The sequence below is a fragment of the Cupressus sempervirens genome, chromosome 7, assembly GCF_028749045.1.
Source record: "Cupressus sempervirens isolate cs-2001-9-10 chromosome 7, ASM2874904v1, whole genome shotgun sequence".
NCBI classification, from domain to species: domain Eukaryota; kingdom Viridiplantae; phylum Streptophyta; class Pinopsida; order Cupressales; family Cupressaceae; genus Cupressus; species Cupressus sempervirens.
In genome coordinates, this window is record NC_143124.1 from 781,840,157 (window position 1) to 781,861,332 (window position 21,176).

Below are 21,176 nucleotides of genomic sequence, written 5' to 3' on the forward strand. Positions count from 1 at the left end.
TATCCTTCTTCCAAATATTTTCCATCTTCTAAGTCTTATCATGATTCTTCTAAATATTCTTCACATTCTTCATTTTCTAAGCCTTATCATGATTCTTCTAAATATCATTTAGATTCTTCATCTTCTAAGTCTTATCATGATTCTTCTAAATATCATTCACATTCTTCATTTTCTAAGTCTTATCATGGTTCTTCTAAATATCATTCTCATTCTTAATATTCCAAGTCTTACCATGATTCTTCTAAATATCATTCATCTAGGTCTTCACCTACCTCTTCTTCACGATATCATTCTTCTTCTACTTCTACCAAGAGTCTTATTCCTCTTATTGAGACATATGATAATGAACAACATGAAAAGTCTTGTGATATGCCTATCTATAATGCCTATAGTGACAATAATTATAATGATGATGACTATTATATTCCTACGCATCCTAAAAGTCCTTCTAGTCCTATGTTTATGCTTAAAGGGGATGAGTCACGAAAAGGTACTGATGGGAATCCATATGACTTGAATCTTGAAAACAACATTGATAAATTTTGTGAACAATACCTAAATGATAAATCTGCATTTTTTGATGAAGAGAAAGCATTTTTTTGTGCTGAAATACAACATCAATGGGATAAGAATTCCTCTTCTAAGAACACTCATGCTAAAAATAAAGATTACACTCTTGAGCAAGATCATGTTAATGTTGAACCTTTGTCTCATTATGGTTCTCTTCCATCTTCTACTTCCTCCACTATCCATACATCTCCTAAAGATTTTGAGTCTCTCAAATCTTCTACAAATCTTTCATCCAACAAAGATCCTAATGCTTTTCATGTAGTTCCCTATAGTTATCCTCAAGGGCTACCTCTTAAAGAAACTCAAGCTAACCTTCACTTGGCTACAAATACTTCCAATAATTCAAAACCTAAAGAGCCTAAGCCTTCATGCACTATAATGCCTACTTTAGCTTGTCCTTCACAATCTCCTCCAAAGTCTTGCATACTATTCCAACAAGCTTCCTTGTCCTTAGGAGTGGCTTCATGTCAAGAGGACTCTAAAAATGATAAAGAAAAGAATATAAAAAAATATCAAGATCAAGAACCTTCCATGTCATCCAATTATTTTCATGATGTCTCTGATATATTTTATGGTTCTTTTGATCCCTTATGCCCTTCCTCATTCATTCCACCATCTCTTAAGTCTTCTCCTAAGTAAGATCAAGATACTGCTTGCACCACTGAGCTTATTGAAAATACTCCTTCCAAAGATGATACTTCCATTAAGGTTATTAAAAATGATGCTGTTACTTCCAATGTTGAGCCTATTTAAAATCAAGAGAATAATTCTATGCTTATGTTATCCAAAGATCCTGGTCAAGATCAAAGTCTTCCATCTTCTTGTTCTACCACACCATGTTCCCTTCCACTTTCTACTTTTCCTAAGTCTTGTTAAGCTTCAAGTACTCGTATCAAAGAAGTTGCTCCTATTCAAAATGTTCATGATCCTATTGGAAATCCTAATGCTCACTCTAAAGATGCTCATGTCCTTGATTGTCATATAGATGTTAATGAACTTATTGACTACCCTTTTACATTTTCCACATCCATCCTTGGACCTCCCCCACCGATATTAAATGCTTCACATCTTCCTTCCATCTTAGGTCCTTATTTCCCTTTAATTTCCCCTCCCAACTCTCCTAATTCATCATCCATTTTGGGTCCTTACATCCATCTCTCTCCTATTTTTCCTCAAGATCAATGTAGATTCATATCCTTAAATCCTTTTCATCCACCCACTCACCTAAACCAATCATATAATCCTTCTTCTTCCACAATTCCCAAGTCTTCTGGAAGTAACCTAAATTTTCAATACAAGAAAAATAAACAATTCAAGAATTCATATAAAAAATAAGACCACCATGTCTCCTCTAATCGACATGGGGGCATAAAGTCAAAAGAGATATCTAAGAAAAAAATTATAAGGCAAGTATGGGTTCCAAAATCCATTATTGAAGATATTATCTTTACATCATCAAAATGAAATGAAAAGAGGCCTATGGCTATATGGATTCCAAAGTTTCTCTTGAGAGATTCTAATGTTGAACAAAAATTGAAGTTGACTTTCAAGCTTCCAAAAAATTCCACTTCATCTTCTCCCAAACACATTCTTCCATTCCATGTGACTAAACTGCAACCTCTTCTGTCCACTCACCATATTCCTTCATGCATGTTTTCTCTATCTTCTCACCACCCTTCAAGCTGTATGTTGACTTTAATCTTGCCTTCATTTCTATCTTCTTGTCTCATTCTCTCTTGCACCCATGGCTTTCATCATGGGCTTTTATCATTGCATTTTCATATTAGTTTAGAGTCATATTTTCTTTCATAGATTAGATCTTACTTTCATAGATTAGATCTTTCTTTGTTTTGCATTGTTATCATTTAGATTAGCTTGCATCTTCATTTTCATAAATATTTGATGATCATGGAGACTATCACTCTTTCTTTTTCTTTTTGAATCTCTCATTTCATGGTGTACTTTCATGGGCATGAACTAGGTCAAACTGAGGGCCTCCATTGCAAACCCTTGCACTCCATGAATATAGAGCTATAAGTCGCCATTCGAGACCTCACTTTTGAGAAATCTTGGATATAATGACTCATTTAAGTGTGCGCACATTTTAGGCATACATTTTTGGTGCCCACCGTGGGGCATACTGAGGAGATTATACTTCATGTTAGTTTTCATTTTTAGGCTGCATTATGAGTTTGAGAGGGTTCTCCCTTCATCTTTATTGTGGACTTTTAATCAACTGTGGTCATGTTTTGATCTTCATTTCCTTATCTTCTTTTGTGATCTCAATCAAAATTTCTATCTTAAATAGTTGATTGATTTTGGGACTTATCTTTCCACTTTTTTCTCAACCACTCCTCTTTTCTAATGTGTGTGATCGATTTGGGAACACATGTAGTCAAAGAGTATGAAGGTGAACATATAGTGTCATTTTCCTCACTTTGATTCGAATAACCACTCCCATCATCTCCTTCACATGATGCTTCTTTATTATACATTGGATCAGCAATTTCACCTTGATCAGTTGGAAGATAACTTTCAGCTTCTTTGTGCTCATGATAAGATGCATATCTTTCAACTTTAGATTTAATAATATTCTCAACATGATGTAATCTATGAATAAGATAATACATTTCTTGCATATATGACTGATCAAGTGAATCCATCTTACCATCTATTGCTGAAACATTAGAAATATGTGTAGTTTATTCTTCTGACTGTGACTAAGACAAGTGTGATTCATATTCTCTATCTTTTATTATCTCTTCATGACATATTAGATCAGCAACATCAAGTTCATGATCAGAGAGATAACTTCTAGCCTTCTCATTTACATAAGATTGAGATCTAGGTGTGACATCCTCAAAATTTGAAGCATTAGTTACATCATCATCCATATAATTATCATGAGAAGAACTTACTGTTGTAACTAAACTTTGATTCATAAAATCACCACAATGCTGATCCTTATCAAAGTCGGAAATATATCTTATTGCTATAACATCACGAACATATGTGTCTGTATTTGTGATAAACTCACTCTTCTCTACACACACATTCTGATCTAAATTTTCAATCTGATCATACATTACAATAGGGGCATTGATAAGCTTATTTGAAGCTGAAGCATCTACACCACATTCATCCTTTCTTTCAAACATATTATACTAGAAATCATTCATAGCAAAATGACTTCTAATTAATCCATACTTCATATTATTCTCAATATCCCTAGGGGTCATAAAAGACTGATATAATGTCTATGGTTCTTTATGCCTTAGTAGATAATTCATTTTCTTGTCAAATACATCAAAGTATACAACTAAACACATTTGATTATTGGGTCTATAACTCTCAGGGATTTCATTCAACACTCTTGCAAATCTGATGTTGAATTGAAGCACAAGTTCATCACACTCAATGTGAATCTTCAAGAGCTTATCATAAGAATCAGATATGCTTACTCGTTCTCCAAATTGCTCCATGAATGCAAAATGCAACTTACCCTAAGATGAAATAGAGCATGCTGGTAGAAAAGAGAACCAGTCTCTAGAATCACCTTCCAAAGTTTGAACAAATAACTTCATGTGCACATCCTCATGAGCAATTTCATAGTCACCCATTAAATCACTAAACAATTCAACATGATGACTAGCTGAAACAAGATGGTTCCCACTAAACTTAGGCAAACATTTTCTAATATCATTAGGAATGACATTCGGGAAACCATGACTACCATCAAAATATAATGGAATATACCGCTTGGTAGAAATAGATCTAGAAACTATGCTAATAGGCTACATACTTGATGAAATGATATTTGACATCTCTCACAAACTTAACTCATTCATCATTAATACTTAGATTCATAACTTGTAGCATATCTGAAAATACTTTCTACTAATTTCAATTTCCAACATACTTCAAAATATGACAAGACTTGCTGAGTCTACCTCTCACAAAGTATGTTGAACTGTACTAAACCAATTCTCCTATGTAATGATATAAACCATTTGATGGAGAAACTTTGTAAATCTTACTTTCATGTAAATGAAAAAAAATGAAAGTGGAGAATACCTTTTGATACGGATGCCTACAACTACTTCAATGCTGCAAATAACAACAAATTAGATCTCATCTAGATTTAGAAACACTTGCACTACATCTCATACAAATATTTCACCCATTGCTAGGAAGCTTGAGACAAATACTTCAAATCTACATTCCAACTATTGTTTCCTTCAGAATACCTTCACATCTATGAAGCACTAGTGCAGAGATTTGACTTTGAGTTGCCACTCACTTAGTGAGAAAAGATTTACCAACTTGCAAAACTAAACAAGCTGGTCCAGAATTTACAACTAGTATTCAAAAACTTTATTCAACAACAATTTATGAATTTCATACTCTTGACAACGTGAAAGAACCTTAACAACAAATCTAAATACTAATAGAAACATATCAAAATGCCAAATGACTTTGATAATACCAATTATTCAACTCAGTCAAACTTCTGCTATCAATGAATAAGAACACTGGGGGACATGAAACTTTAGCAAGGAAAATAAGGAACACCTCTTGCTATATATTTTCTATTTCATGCGAGAGATTTTGATACTTTCTATATGCACTCCCCAATAGAGTCACCATTTTGTTGGCTCCTGATTTAATAGTTTTGTAAATAACCAAGAAACTAGACCAATGCATCTAAGGCTAGCAACTTCCTATGATGAATGCACCTGACTGCAGTCTTGGGCCAACTATAAGGCGTAACTCCTTCACTTCAGGCTCTGTAAGACTTAGGCAGGTTAACCTTGAGGTTTTGAGATATGGTACCAGTGCATTTAAAACATAAATCTAAACCTAACTATTGTAGATGAAAACCCCTTACATCTCCTGATAATTCATGAAATGACATAGATCTACAGTAGCTAGATGCAAATCTATGAATCTCACAAGTTGAGTGAGGGTTAGTTCTTTTTAGCACACTACAAGACATGAAAAAATGAACTTATTTGAATAAAAGATTTTGTGCAAATGACATTCATATAAGCTTGCATCTGATTTAGTGATCAGTGCCTTATCCAGAAACATAGAGTCATTACCAACAGGATGACCTAACTTGTTTGCATTACAATCAAGTTTATCAACTAAAATCTTCAAATTCCACTCTTACAAAATATCCCTTTCATACACCTAGAAACCCTATCAAAACATTTAAGCATTTAGCTAACTCCTTGAGTGAGAAGCAACAATAGATTTGATATACAACTCATCCAAATTGCCTTAAATCAAATGAACCTTATACATTTAATCTCACAGTTAATAGCACATAAAGAATTAGGAGATAGAATTACAAACCTAGATAATTCGTGTAAATCTCCTTTTATATTCATCCATGGAAAGAATAAATACATTAGACTGGTAAAACTAAATGGAACTCTAAATAATTCACATAATCTAGCATCAATCTCCATTTATCTAAGAAAAAAACACATGAGACTGAACTAAAAATCTGCACAAGAGGTGGATGTGTGGCCTTCACTGCTAGAGCACAACTCAATAGAAAGGAAGCAAAACCATCTACAATCTTGGTTTCAACAATAAAATACTAGAACCCTGCTAGTATTACCTAGAGCAAACTACCAACAACCTACAATGAAGGAAAGATAGAGAGATATAGGAGAAGATGAATTCTCAGATCTGATCTATGCCTGACATGTGTCCACTTGGAATTCAATCTTCTGCAACTGAACAACTTCTTTCTCCCTTCTCCCATTCTGATTTGATTTGGTTTCATCATTTTTTTTGTTACTGATTTGCAATTATCTTTGTTGAAATGATGAAAACTTGTTGAGTCATCAAAATATCTGAAAACTTCATGAAATGCCAATAAAATTGAGTTTTTACTGAGTGAATTTGATTAATTTCGACCCCAACTACATTCTTACCATGTTTTACTAATCCTCTAACTAGATTTTCAATTTTTACCAATTCCACTAAGAAGGCCCCAAATTTTACATTTCTGGTTATAACTTAAACTAGTGAGCACGTGTGCAAAAATGAACTCCATAATCAGAAAGTTCATCTTCTCACAATTTTGGCTATATATAATATCGCTATACTAGCCTTCTAGAAACCCCCTAAAAGTCTATTTGAGAATCACTCTCCTAGTATGAAACTCAGGTCTACAACCTTTATGTTTTAAAATATCAAAATTTTAATTTATTCTAAAGTCTAAAATTTAGATTAAACTCCCTTTGAAACATAAAATTCCCGCATGTACATTCATTTTTTGAAAAAACTATTTAAAAAAAGAAGACAATTCTTAAACCATTTTATTTTTTCCCTAACACCCTTCAATTTTGGGGTCAACCCCAAGTTTGACCAGTGCCACATGTCATTTTTCGATTGGTTGACCTCTCGAACATAGTGCCATGTCATCATTGGGTGGGCCTAGTGCCACGTGTCACACGCCTACATACTTGCTTCGCTTAACTCCCAAGCATCTTGGTTTTGCGAGCATGCGCCCACCATCGAATTGTGAAATGTGGCACGATCTAGTCGATTCTTTCCTAAAGCTACTCTGTAATGATACCTCACCATGCACGAGACCCGCTGCCATGTGGCGGTGTCCCACATTCTTGCATTTTGTAAACCTCATGCAACTCTATTTTGCGAGCGTGTAGCAGCCACACGATCAATCCACGTGTCAAAATCTGACGAGTTGCTGCCACATCAGCTCCTGCGTGTATTGTTTCAAAATTAATTCTAGATGACCTACCTGATGATGTCATTAGGCCCATACACAAGATAGGCTTCCAAAAGCCTTCAGTCTTGTGGACATAATGCTATTTTCCTAGAGAAGTATTTAAACTATTAAAAATCCCATGTGTAGAGAAAGTGGGATATATGATTCTTCATGCTACGCTCTACACTGCGGCTTCATGTTGAGACGTAGCCTTTTTATGTGGCTTTAAAACATGTCTGTGCTCCTTTTCATTTGAGCATTGCCTTCTCTTTTAACATGCCACCTAGAGTCTCTTTCATATGTTGGTTTGCCTACCTTCAACTGGCGTTCTCTGTCCATTTATGTATCGATGCTCTATTTTCCAATATTGGCTGGCTCCTCCTCTACTCGGTGGTTCCCTATATGGTGTGCATGCGTGGGGTTTCCTATGTTTTACTTAGCCATGGAAGGCTCTCTATTTTTTGTAGCTAGCTATATTTTTTATGTTTGACCTCATTCTTTTCCTGTGACTCCACTCACATAGGTATGGACTACAATGTAACATTGAGCAAGAGCTATGTCCGAGCCATATCCCTCAAAGTTAATTTAGTTTGGTTCAACCCATGATAGAAAAGAGCCATGTTACCATAGTTGTGTGCTATGTACAGATGATCCAAACCAAGGCATTGCTCATTTATGATAAGTTCTTTGTGCTACTACATTATAGCTCCTACCATGTCTCTAGGATGATAGAGAACCATTGCAAGATACCGGCGCCAGTTGGCCACCTCTCGATGCACTAGACTAGAGACCTATTGAAGAATTGAAAAAGCTTCATGAAATAGTTCATACACCTCATTAAGTTTTCTCTTGGCCAACTGAAGTTTTCCAGTTTCGATCAGATCACGAGCATCAGAGCAAACCGTTGCAGAGTGCTTCACTACTTTATGCATGTCTGATATGTTAAAGGGAGTTTTCAAATCAAGATCATATTCATGGGCACCAATATTTATACCAAATTTTTGACAAAGATTACGAGATGTTGGCATCTATGATGGTGCAAATATGGAAGAATTTGCAAATGGGCATGTGAGATGAGAAGGCGAGTCACGATACCATCGTGGTAAAGGAGTCCCATGCTCTACACCTTGAACATTCACAAAACTTCTGATTTGTTATTTTGTTCTTCATTGTTATAGCTCCCTAATCTTTCAAACTCCATAAAAGATATATAGGAGAATGTTACATTGAATTTATAACTCTTCCTAGTGATGCAACTCCACTTGCAAAGCCTTGCTTAGAAAGTGAGGTGTATTTGTGGGTACTGAATGACATGGATTGCTGAGCCCATTGATATTGTGAATCAATCTGAATTGAACTAGCCATACTTTTATCATAATCCTCACATATATATCAAATCTAATGAATTTAGTCAGGCCCCAAAATGGGTCTGGCTAAATTTTTTTTTGTTTCCGAACACTTGAACCCTCAAACTACCCTATTAACCTTTTAATATCCATTGGAATTGATTTCAAGCATTAATTGATCATTAAAATCTCATGTTATCATTTTCTCCAAACTGTCACTTTTGCGCCAAGAGGTCCATTGATTGGCCTTAAAAACTGACCAAATCACCTGATGAAGCTCTAAAAACTAGCACACTGACTCTTTGCTCCTCACTCTTGCACCATGTCAAATTTCATGTCATGAGAAATTTGGGATCAAAAGATATTCACTATCAAAGTTGACCCTTCAGAACTTCCTGCAAGAAAGCATGTCAGAAAACACTGTATTGGGTTTAGAATCAGCTTTGAAAACTAGGCAAACTGATACTTGGGAGGACAAAAACTAGGGCATTGGTTCTCTGTAATGAGGAGAGTATGGATCTACGATTTGGTCTCATGATGAATAACACGATGCAAATGGTGATCAGTTGAAGTAGGCTACTTGGAATTGCTGACTGGAAATAGTGACAGTAAATCATTTTTTGCAAATGGAATTGACCTATAAAAGTGTGCAGATGGATTTTTCATGACTTGCAAACTGACACACTTAAAGCATTTTTGGAGTTCAACACAATGGTATAATCTATTCGATCTCACCTATCATGGATTAGGAGTTTTAATGTCTTGAACAGGGGTGCCAAACAATCTGCAAATGCTGACACTAGTAAAAAGTTATAAATTGCGTTTGGAATCACGTTTGAAAACTGATCAAAGGGATTTTTCATAAGCTAAAACTTCAAACATAACAAGTCTATGACGTCTAGAATGCAACACAAAAGGAAATTTCACATTTTGGTCAACTAGGTCAAAATCATAACTTGTCGAATAGGGCCTCCTAGAATTTTGAACATTTTGCAAATGCATGAAAATAGTAACTGACCAACTTTGAGGGATTGAAATCCTTGACAAACAGATTCGAAATGAATCAAAATATGAAACATAGGCTCTTGGCTATGGATGCTAGACACTCCCAAAGTGGTGAATCACAAAACACTTCTGGGTACGAGATATTTAGATGCAAACATGGCCTCCTATCTTTGTTTGACACTTGGTGAAAAATGCAGAATTGGGATTTTCTCAAAATGGGACTTCACAATTTGGCTCAGAATGATAGTTTAACTTCATTGAATATGTGGACACGCTGAATGGAAGGTGTTAGAAATATTAAACACATCATGGGGCTCAAAGGTACAGCCAGGTACAAAATCATCAAAAAGCATTTATGGGGCTTGATTTGACTCAAAATTTCAAATAAATGCTGAAAATGAGAATGCAATTTTGAGTGCCAACAGCGTGATTGGGCTTGAATTGCATCAATTTTTTTGAGCTATTTGTTGGAGTATCAAAGAGTAGATTGATAAGAACAATGACCTTTCTAACCTCAAGAAATACACATAATCAACACACATAGTGATAGGTACTTGGCCAACCAAGGAGTTCACGATCACATTAGTGCATTAGTAAAAACATAAGCTATCATTCAAAAATGCCAAATTATAAGGGAAGGAAAGGAATATTTGAACTTAATTGGGAGAAAACTCACCAAGATGGATGATCAAAAAATAATAATGATAAGTCTTAGTTTGCCTACTCCTTGCTCTAGTAATTCATCAATGATATTCATTGGCAGGGAAGCTTACCAAAATGATGTCTAAAGTAGTCAAGTTTCCTCAAGATTGAACTCCTAAAGGCATTTTGAATTGCATCAAACCACTGGCAAATCTAAATGCACTATTAGATTTAGCATTGCTTTCAAGTAAATCTTCCAAATAAGGAAGTTTGGCAAAGTTAAAGGTCATCTACTATAAGATAATGAATGTTAAAACACCAAATGAAGTAGACTTCAACATCTTAGAAAAGATGACCAAATCTTCAATCATATCATAAGACATCCATTAGGCATCGAAGTATGTATAATGTGACACTTGGAAAGAGATTTTAATCATCTTTGTATTGTTTACTTTATTTCTATTTGTAATTGTTTGATATGATTTAAAAGTTTGAACATTATTTCTTGTACAAGATAAATGTAGCAGGATTAAAATGATATTTTGCTTACTTGTGTTGATCTTAGATTGGTTTTGACAAGTGAGTGTCTATAGACTTAATTAATTTACTTAGTTTATGCCAAACAAGTAGTATATGCTGAGCACAACATGTATGTGATAGAGCATGCCAAGTCCATAGTGAGTGCTGAGTCACTCAAGTGCCCAACAGATAGTGTATGCTGAGTGATTTAGGAGCCGAGTAAGTAGTGCACACTGAGTCATTTAGGTGTTGAGTCACAGTATAGAAATTAGTATATGTCGAGCATCAAAGACTCTAGATGCTGAGTAACATAGTTTAGTCATAGTTGTTTGTATTGGTACAAACTACTATGTAAACTATTTTTGAGCCAAATTACATATTGAATTATGATATTTTGGTGATAAGGATGAATATTAAGTTGGAATCCCTATGAAGTACATGCCTCCAATCAAGTAAAGGGAAGGTTTAAGTAGCAAAATGGATGAATCATAGCCGTTGATTTATACCTAACCCTAAGTCAACTAGGTCTTCTTAAGGAGGACAAACCCTAAACATCATATGCATGTGGAAGGAGTAAAGAGAGAAGTTTGAATGTGCAAACAGAGTATTCATGGTGGCTAAGGAGTTGTGAATTGAAATTGCATTGTAGAATCAGTTAAAGGAGAATGGAGGAAGAAAATGGTATACAATAGAGAGACATCCAAAGGATCAAGAGTACATCAGTTTACAGGTGATCTGTCATCAAGCAACAAACTGCTAACTACAAGATCAATGCTGAGTCATTCTAATAGGTGAATCATTTAAATATCTTAATAGAGTAGTCCTAACAAGTTGTATTGAAATCCTCTAAAAATATGCTTACATAATTGTGAGTTAAATTCTTTTAACAAGGCACACTTCTAATAGGGTGTTGAAATACTTTAATAGGGTAAGACCTAATAGTTGTTGTAAGCCTTTAATAGGGTAGACCTTTCACAAGGTAGATCATGTCTCATGATAAAAAATTGTAAGCTTCATTGGATACACTTTATTATTGTAGTAGTGAAGATTTGTGGTGTCATCCCCACCCTAGTTTTACCTTCTCATTGCAGGGTTTCTAGGTAATCATATTTGGTGTCATTTATGTGTGAATGCTTACTTGTTTGCATGATTTAGATGCACATGTTTTACATGGTATTTTAATTTACTTATTGAGTGTATGAGATGGATGTGTGGTGAATGTTTTATGGGTCAAAGTTTAAATTACTGATTTAACTCCCCCTCTTAGAAGTTTACCTTTCCTATTATAATACCAAAAATTGGTATCAGAGCCTTGTTCTATGAAAGAGAAGCTTTACAACTTTGAGGAAAGATCTTTAAAATAGAAGCCTGCCAGTTGGGAAAGATCATTGAGAATCAAGAAATTGAAATACAAATCATTCTACATCAGCTAAATAAAGCAAGAGAAGACTTAAAGAAATCTTTTTAGAGAAGGAAGGAAATTTCTATTGAGCAAAATGACACACAATACAAAGAGATAGACACTACTAAGCTATTTTCTAATGGAGACTCCAATGAATTTGATGCAGAAATTGCAAATCTAATGGAAAAGATCAAAGTCCAAGCTGAAGAAATTAGAAATCTCATGTTAGAGCAAGAATCACAAGCCATACTACTATGTGAGGTGACTAAATAGAAAAATAAAGCTATGGAAGACAAAGCCATGATTGAAGATGACAAAAGAGTTTTGACAAATAGACTAGAAGACAAATTATTGGAGCTAACTAAGATTGCTAACATGCAATTAGATACTTTGGGTTAAATGATGAATGCCAACTATGAATTAAATGTCAAGGACATTGAGATAATAAGATTGAAGTTGTAGAATTAGCAATTGAATAATGACCTAAAAAGGGAAAAGGAATTTGTTAAAAGATTCAATATACCAAGTGAAGCCATTAAATACTTTGAGTAATTATTGAGATCCCATAGATGCAACAATGATACATCTAGACTGGGATACACAAGTACTGAAGAAGGAGAGTCATCCAAAATTTCTGAAGAAAGGAGCAACAAAGGTAAGAATTCCAAACCTACTTATCATAATTGTGGTAACAAAGGACATAATGCTAATATGTATAGGACCAAGACTGAAAATTAGAATGTTAAGCATAAGAGCATGGTTCACTACCATAAGTGCAAAAAATAAGGTCATCAAACACATCAATGTAGTACTAAGACCATGCACACACAAATATTTGAAGGATACTGTTACAACTATCAGAAGTATGGACATAGAGCTTTTGAGTGCAAATCCAAATCCATGTGGTCATCAGTCCAGCAAACAAAGGTAAAGAACAATGATAACTCTTACAACTAGGACTATAATACAAGATATAGATGTCACTATTATCAAGGGTATAGACATGTTCCTAAGAATTGTATTAGGACTCACTTCAAAAGTGACTCCAAAAGGTGGTTGAATCAAACCACATGGTTTAGTTGTTTGAAGATTGGTCACATTAGTTGATATTATCCAACAAGGTCAAAGGCACCAAGTTGTAAGTTCAATAAAGGTAAAGGATAAAGAAAGAAAGATATTGAAAATTTTAGAAATGAGATGAACAAGACATGTTAGAAAAAGGAGGATTGCAACACATCAATTAGAGAAAGGATCACTTCACACAATGGGTCAGGTGATCACACCTCATCAAACCAAGCAATCAAGAGGTATGTGGGACTGATATTCAAAAGTTATATTATACATCAATTCCAAAGGATTTAGTATTAAAAAGTCAACATAAGCATGAATAAAGATGCAAGATGTTATTAGGAATTAAAGAAAAAGTCTTTAAGTTTTTCATGTTATTGTTGAGCATGACAAGTTTTCCATGATTGCTGAGTGAAATTCTAGAGGATATCAAGCTAACAGACTGGCTAGTTGTTGCTAAGCTTGTAATGGTTACCAAACAAATGAAAAGACTTGTGGATGCTGATTGAGATAGAAATTAGTTGATGCCAATCTTACAACTATTTAAGCACTCAACATTGATTGTAGTATTTCAAAGGGGCATTTGATCGATTTCTACTCATCTAACATCATTTAAAATTGAGAAAGAACAAGAAGAGCTAGAGGCAATATGGAAATTCATCTGAAGTGATTGCAGGAGATTTGAACAACAATTTGACACCATTTCATCAGATTTTGCAAGGTATTTATCATGTGCCAAGCTACATTGTTTCCTATTTCGCAAAACCTAGTTTTGTAAAATGGAATCTAGTTCAAAAGGTGCAGAGGGTAAAGAGGTTATGAATGTTTAGCTGGTTAGTAATAAACTAAAATAACCTATTTTCAAAGCCATACGAGACATTTTGTACAAACAAGATCCCTCTAGTGAATTATCCATGATACCACAATTTTTTTTTAATAATTCAAGATGTCAGAAAGTGTTACAATTGTAAAATTGGGAGTATTGGTGACATGGAAATAAGAGAAGCATATGGTAAACTTTGTGAAAACAATTTGTTAAGGGAAGAATTCAAGATTGTAGAAAAGAAAGGATTAAATTATGCCCTAGATTTCCCTAATGTTTTCAAAACTAAATGTATTAGGATTGTATTGAGTAGGATTCATGATAGTTCACTATGGTTAGACGATGAGCCAATCAAAATCACCAAAAGAATAATCCATAGGGTAGCAAGGTATTCAACCCTAGATCAGCCAAATACTATGAGGAGAAAGTCAAAAGAGGTTATTAAAAAGAACACAGGGGCTGTGTGGAAAAAGAGGGGAATGACAATTCACCATCATAGATCCTCTGATAGATTTTGTAGTAAGGGTAATTACACATAAGTTTTACCAATCAAGGAGATTGAACAATATACCTTGTATTGTAGTAGATGTGGTTTACAAGATTATGAAGAAGGATCATACATATGATCTTGTTGATCTACAACTACAACAATTGATCAAAAATCTAGGAGCAATAAGGAAAACAAAGAGTGCTCAGTGCAAATTTGGATCTATTTTGATATGTATCTTCTTTTATGTTTAGAACACATTTCCTACATTTGGCACTATGACATGGAAGACAAACATGGCAGTTCAAATAGGAGAGTTCATTGAACAATTAGGTAAAAATTTTGAGTCAGTAATGACCAATTGCTTTGATGACTTCAAACAATCTATGAAGAAAATATTGAGGATTCCAATATCATTAGTTGAAAGAAATTATGATGATGTTTGTTTCCCAGTTGATGCTGATTTTATGTTTGTTCAAGTAGCAACTCCAAGACTAAGATGGCTAAGGCCATTAGGCTATGAAATTAATGTAGATGAGGCCTTTGCAACAATAAAAACATTACTTGCAGAAGATATAGAAAAAAATGCCAGTATTTGGTAATTATTAGATGGCCAAATCTAAGATTACCATGGAATTAAAGGCTACCTCTATCATCAAGAAGAAGGAGAAGTTGGTAAAGAAATTGAAAGCTAAATTAGGTGAAGGATGAAGAGGAAAAGGATGAAGAATAAGAAGATACTTGGACCTATTAGAGTAAATAATTATTTATTTATTCTATTACTTAAGCTTACTTAGGTAAATGCATGTAGTTAATAGTTGTAGAGATAAGTTGTTGACAACACGGGAGTTTGTTCCCTTCTAGCATGTTCCACCTTTTTCTGAAAAGTGTGGTTAGTTGTCAACCTTATCTTCTACCACATTCCAAGCTTGTTCTACAAGCTTCCTTGAGGCCTTTATAAGCTATCTCTCTCTCATTGTAAATTCATCCATTCACATAGCAATTCTAATTTCATATTGTGAAATATTTTCTTGTGTGGTTCTTGCTTCAAGCTCTTACTCCTTAGATTTCTCTTCAGCAAGCTATTTGCATTGTAGGTGATCTTGTCACATTTCTAGAGTTGGATTCTCAACTCCTCCATGGTATTAGAGCCTCCCTGCTACTTCTTGTTTGAAGGATTTTTGAAGCCATGATTTGGAGTCACAAACCCTAGTTTGTTTGTGCATTTTTTCTTTAATTCAGGGGTAGAGAAATTTTTTGGAGCACTTTGGGGTCAAAAAAATACTGCCATTGGATTCAGAAGGCTTTTTACAGTCAAGATTCATATAATTATTTTTGTTTTTGGCTATAGGGCATTTTTTGGAATTTTTTTAGCCCCCTGGTATAGTTGTATGGATGCAGATTCAAAAATTTAAAAAAAAAATTTAGGTAGCCACTACTGTAGTGCCCAAATGCCACCATGGGACCACCCACCAACCACCCAACGACCACCATCTGGCCATTCAAGGAGTGGCTCCCTGCTGCAGCTCCCCCAATGCCAACTTGCCACCAGCTCTTTGCCCCTGCTCTACCATGGATAGCAGTGCCGTCAGGTTATCCTCTTAGGTGCCATTTTTGCTGGTGGTTTTTCTCTCTCTACTACTTAGAGACCTACTTACATCACTCTATGATAGTCTTGCATAATTTACCAACACTGTGACATCATTTTTTTTCATCCGTACAATGTTGATGTCATATTTTGGATAAACAAGTCATCTTTTTGGTGACTGATGTCATCACTACCAGGCCTTGTGCTAACATCATTTCCTGGTGAGGTGACATCATCAATCTGGTAGCTAACATCCATATGAGCGTCAAATTTAGCACAGTGTCTATAATTTACCAACAAGGTGGTCTTTTGGAGGAGTAGTCAATTTTTTGGCTATAACTTGAGCATACAGAGGTCTTTTTCTGATCTTAAAGAAGTGCCAGAAAGTTGACTCAAAGATGGAGACAATGGTGCTAGTTTCATCAAATTCTAAGTTCATTTGGGCTCCCATTTTTGGCTTCAAAGTAGAGCCTTTTGTTTCCTCCTTCTCTGCACCAACAATCTAGGTTCTTTTCCATTTTTTTTTCTTTCCATAGTTGTTTTTCTTGTAATTTATTTTAGATAATACCCTTTTACTTCTGTCTTTTTCTTTCTCTCAATGGTGGATCCATTTGTGATTCATCTCACACCACACAACTATCACACCTGGAGGGCACAAATGAATAGGCTTCTCATGTCAAGAGGTCTATGGTCTTGTATAGATGAGAATCAACTTATTCTTACATGACATTTTGAGGTTCTATAGCATAGGAACAAAATAGATGAAGCCATGGGATTGATTGCACTCAACATTTTAGACAATCTGCTATTTCACCTAGATGGTTTGACTACTCCACGAGCTTATTGATAGAAATTTTAGACTTTGTTTGGTTAGATGAATGAGTTCCAAGCACTTCAGTTGGATGTAGAGTTGACTTCTTCGTCACCAACTAACTTTCCCACCATTAAGGACTTTCTGATGAAGTTCAAATCCTTGCATGCAATTTTACAAGGATGTGGGAAGAACAAAATCGATGATGAGTGCATATTTTTGAGACTCTCAAAGCTAAGGGGACAGTATCAGATTTTTTCTTCTACTTTCTACTCCACCATGGATGTCGTTGGTGATAGACAATGATGTCCACATTTGATACATTTTGTGATCGATTGACACAGGAATAGGTAAAGATCCAAAAGGTGGATGCTTCTGGCTGTTCTAGCCAAGCATTGGTTGCCCATAACTCTAAGGGGAAATCAAAGAATAAAGGAAAAGCAAAGAAAGACACATCAAAATCTAATTCTAAGCCTCTAGCTACACCTCCAGTAAACCCTCCCAAGGGTAAAGATTCTTTGAATTTGGGTGAGTCTACCTCCAATACCAAGAAGAAATCCAATGAGAATTGTAGCTTTTATGGGAAAGATGGACAATCAGTTTCTAGGTGTTGGAAATGAGTAGAGGCTTTAGAGGAAGCCATGAAGGAGCATCAAATTTTAGCTCCTCAATCTTCATCTCCACCTGTAGGAAAAGGTCATGCTCTTTCTACACAAACTATGACTTTAGCTCCTACATGGATTCTTGATTTCGGGGCTTCTCACCACATCACACCCACTCCTAAGTTGCTTACTTCACTAGCTCCTTGTGCTACCACACAAATTGCAGTTGGGAACTCTTCACAACTTTTAATTTTGGATTCTAGTACTGTTGTATTGACTGGGCGCTCTCTATAGGATGTACTTTGTGTTCCTGATATTTTGATGAATCTCTTATCTATCTATCAGATTTGCCACTTTGGCTCTGGGAAGATAGTTGAGTTCTCACCACATGATGTGGTTATTCAAGACTTTCATGATCTTGAGATGGTTGTGGCTACTGGGAGTGTTGACTTTGCATCTCGCCTCTACAAATTTGATGGATTTGAGTCTTCTGATGACACAAGTTCATGCTTAGTTGCACATGTAGCTTCAATAGGCAAACTTTGGCACGAATTTTTTGGGCATGTTAATTATATATATCTTTAGTAGATGAGCACACGGGTACTTGTTCTTGGGCTTCCCCAGATTTCCTATCTAGATGGTGTTTGTCAGGGATGTGCACTTGGTAAGCAACATAGGGATTCTTTTCCACATGGATGAGCCACTCGTGCTTTAGCACCTTTGGAGTTGATTCATAGTGACCTCATGTCATTTCCAAGTCCTTTTTTGGGTGCCAAATATGTGCTTACATTTATTGATGACTTCTCTAGATGCACATGGGTGTACTTTGTTAAGTACAAGTTTGATGTCTTTGACTCATTTTGAGTTTTCAAGGCATTTTTAGAGAAGCAATATGGGCTTTCTATTCAACACATACACATGGACAATGGGGGGGAGTATGTGAACCAGGCTTTTAGAGATTTATATTCTGAGCATGGTCTTTAGCATCAACTTTTAGTGCCCTGCACTCCTCAGTAGAATGTTGTGGCTAAGAGGAAGAACATAACCCTTTGGGAGATGGAAAACTGCATGATTCAGTCTAGGTCCATGGATTCATGTTTTTGGGTAGAGGCAGTCAATTGTGCCAACTACATTTAGAATTAGATGCCTCACAAGGCACTTTGACATATGACTTCTAAGGAGGCTTGGTCCCATATCAAGCCTAATGTATCATCATTTAGAGTTTTTGGGCGTACAACATATGCCTTTGTACTTGATGCTCAGAGGAAAGAAATGGAATGGAAGAGCTAACCACTAATTTTTGTTGGTTACTATGAGGATGTAAAGGCTTATAGGTTATTTGATCCTAATTCCACAGAGGTCCTATTTTGACGAGATGTCCAGTTTGATGAGAACCCTCCTATAGTTCATTCCTCACCTCCAGTGCCTCCTTCAACTCCCACTACTCCCTCTTCTTTTCCAAATTGTTCCACAAATGATGAGGATCATGATCATGGTGATCCCCATTTACCTCTGCCACAAGATCCTCCCTAGATGCCGAAATGGGCTCAAGCTATAGTTGAGGCTGCAGGATCTCTAGCTATGACCCATCCACTTCCCATCACACCTATTCTCATACTGTGGGTTCCAATCTTCTTAGTCATGCTATTAGTGCTGATCCTCAGACATTTTCAAAAGTGATAGGACATTCTGAATGGGACAGTGCAATGGAGGAGGAATATTCTTCTTTGATGAAGAATCACACATGGGATCTTTGTCCTCTTCCCAAGGGAAGATAGCTAGTGCATTGCAAGTGGATTTATCACACTAAGTATGTTTTTGATGGTTCCATTGATAAGTATAAGGATCATCTTGTTGCGAAGGGTTTTTCGCAGGTTAAGGGTGTTGATTACTCTGAGACATTTTCCCTTGTTGCCAAGATGAATTCTATTCACCTTGTCTTATCCCTTATAGCTTCATAGGGATGGCCAGTTTATCAGATGGATGTGAAAAGTGCCTTCCTACATGGTGATATCAATGAGCAGATTTATATGGAGTAGTCTTTAGGTTTTGTCTAGGATCCCACCTTGGTTTGTAGGATTTGACGTTAATTGTATGGTCTCAAACAAGCTCCTTGGGCTTGGTATGAGAAGATGGACTCATTTTTTCTATCTCCAGTCTTCACTCAATGCCATTCTGATCCCACAGTATACATACAACATCTTGGTGATGAGATTCTAATTCTTGTTTTATATGTTTATGATCTCATCCTTACAGGTAGCTCATCATCTATGCTCTAGGATGTCAAGCATGCACTGACGGACTGGTTCAAGATGATTGATCTTGGTTTGCTGCACTACTTTCTTGGTCTTTAGATTGATCATTCTCCTATTGGGATTTTTGTGTATTAGCAAAAGTATGCTCTTGATATGCTTTGTTGCTTTCACATGCTTGATTTTAAACCTACTCCTACACCATTTCAGTTAGGTGTCACTTTGTTTACCTCTTGCTCTTCACCTTTAGTGGATGCTACTTTGTATTGGCAGTTGGTTGGCAACTTATTGTACCTAACACACACTCATCCCAATCTCTCATTTGCAGTTGGCGTTGTCTCTCAGTTTTCTTAGGACCCTCATGAGAGTCACTCTCAAGCTGCCAGGCATATTTTGCACTACATTCAGAGCACACTCATGTATGGCATTGACTATACTACAGGGACTCCACACATTGTTGGCTACACTAAATCAAATTGGGCCGATGGTGTCGATGATTGAAAGTAATGGCTTTATGTTTTGTCTTAGCTTTGGTCCTATCACATGGTCATTGAAGAAGTAGAATGCTCAAGCACTTTCATCTATAGAGGCTAAGTACAGGGCCACAGTTCTTTCTAGTCAAGAAGCTTTATGGTTTCATTAGTTGATGATTGAGTTTGACTTTCCTCCCGATCATCCCATTATTTTGTGGTGCAATAATCAGAGTGCCATTCACATTTCTTGCAACCTAGTGGAGCATCAACATACCAAGCACATTGAGTTGCATATGCATTTCATCCGTTAGTTGATCTAGGATGGTGTTATTGCATTGGAGTACATTCCTACTGCCAGACATGTTGCAGACATCTTCAATAAACATTTTGCATCACCACACTATCTTTAGTTGCAGTCTATGCTTGGGGTTACAGAAGTTGTCCTTGGGGGGACTAGTTGAGGCCTTCCTTCCTTCACTTCATGTTTTCTTTTCAACATGTTTTTTTACCTCTTTTTGGAGAAGGGTTTTTCCCATGAGGTTTTCCCTCTTTCTCCATTTTCAAAGGTTGCATTTTCTTGCATTGTACATGGGTACCTAACATGGCCTTGTTGCCAAGACCCATCTTGCATTTCATCTTAATTTTTGTGAGCTTAAGGAATTCCCCTAAGTTGCACTTAAGGGGGGGTGCTGGAGTAAATAATTATTTATTTATTCTATTACTTAAACTTACTTAGGCAAATGCATGTAGTTAATAGTTGTAGAGATAAGTTGTTGACAACATGGGAGTTTGTTCCCTTCTAGCATGTTCCACCTTTTTGTGGAAAGTGTGCTTAGTTGT

At 35.8% G+C, this 21,176-nt stretch overlaps 1 pseudogene; it reads right to left on the reverse strand.

Annotated features, from left to right (window-relative positions):
• Positions 1-7,166: 7,166 nt before the first annotated feature.
• Positions 7,167-21,176, reverse strand: part of LOC149549663 (L-ascorbate oxidase-like) — an 83,112-nt pseudogene continuing 69,102 nt past the window's right edge.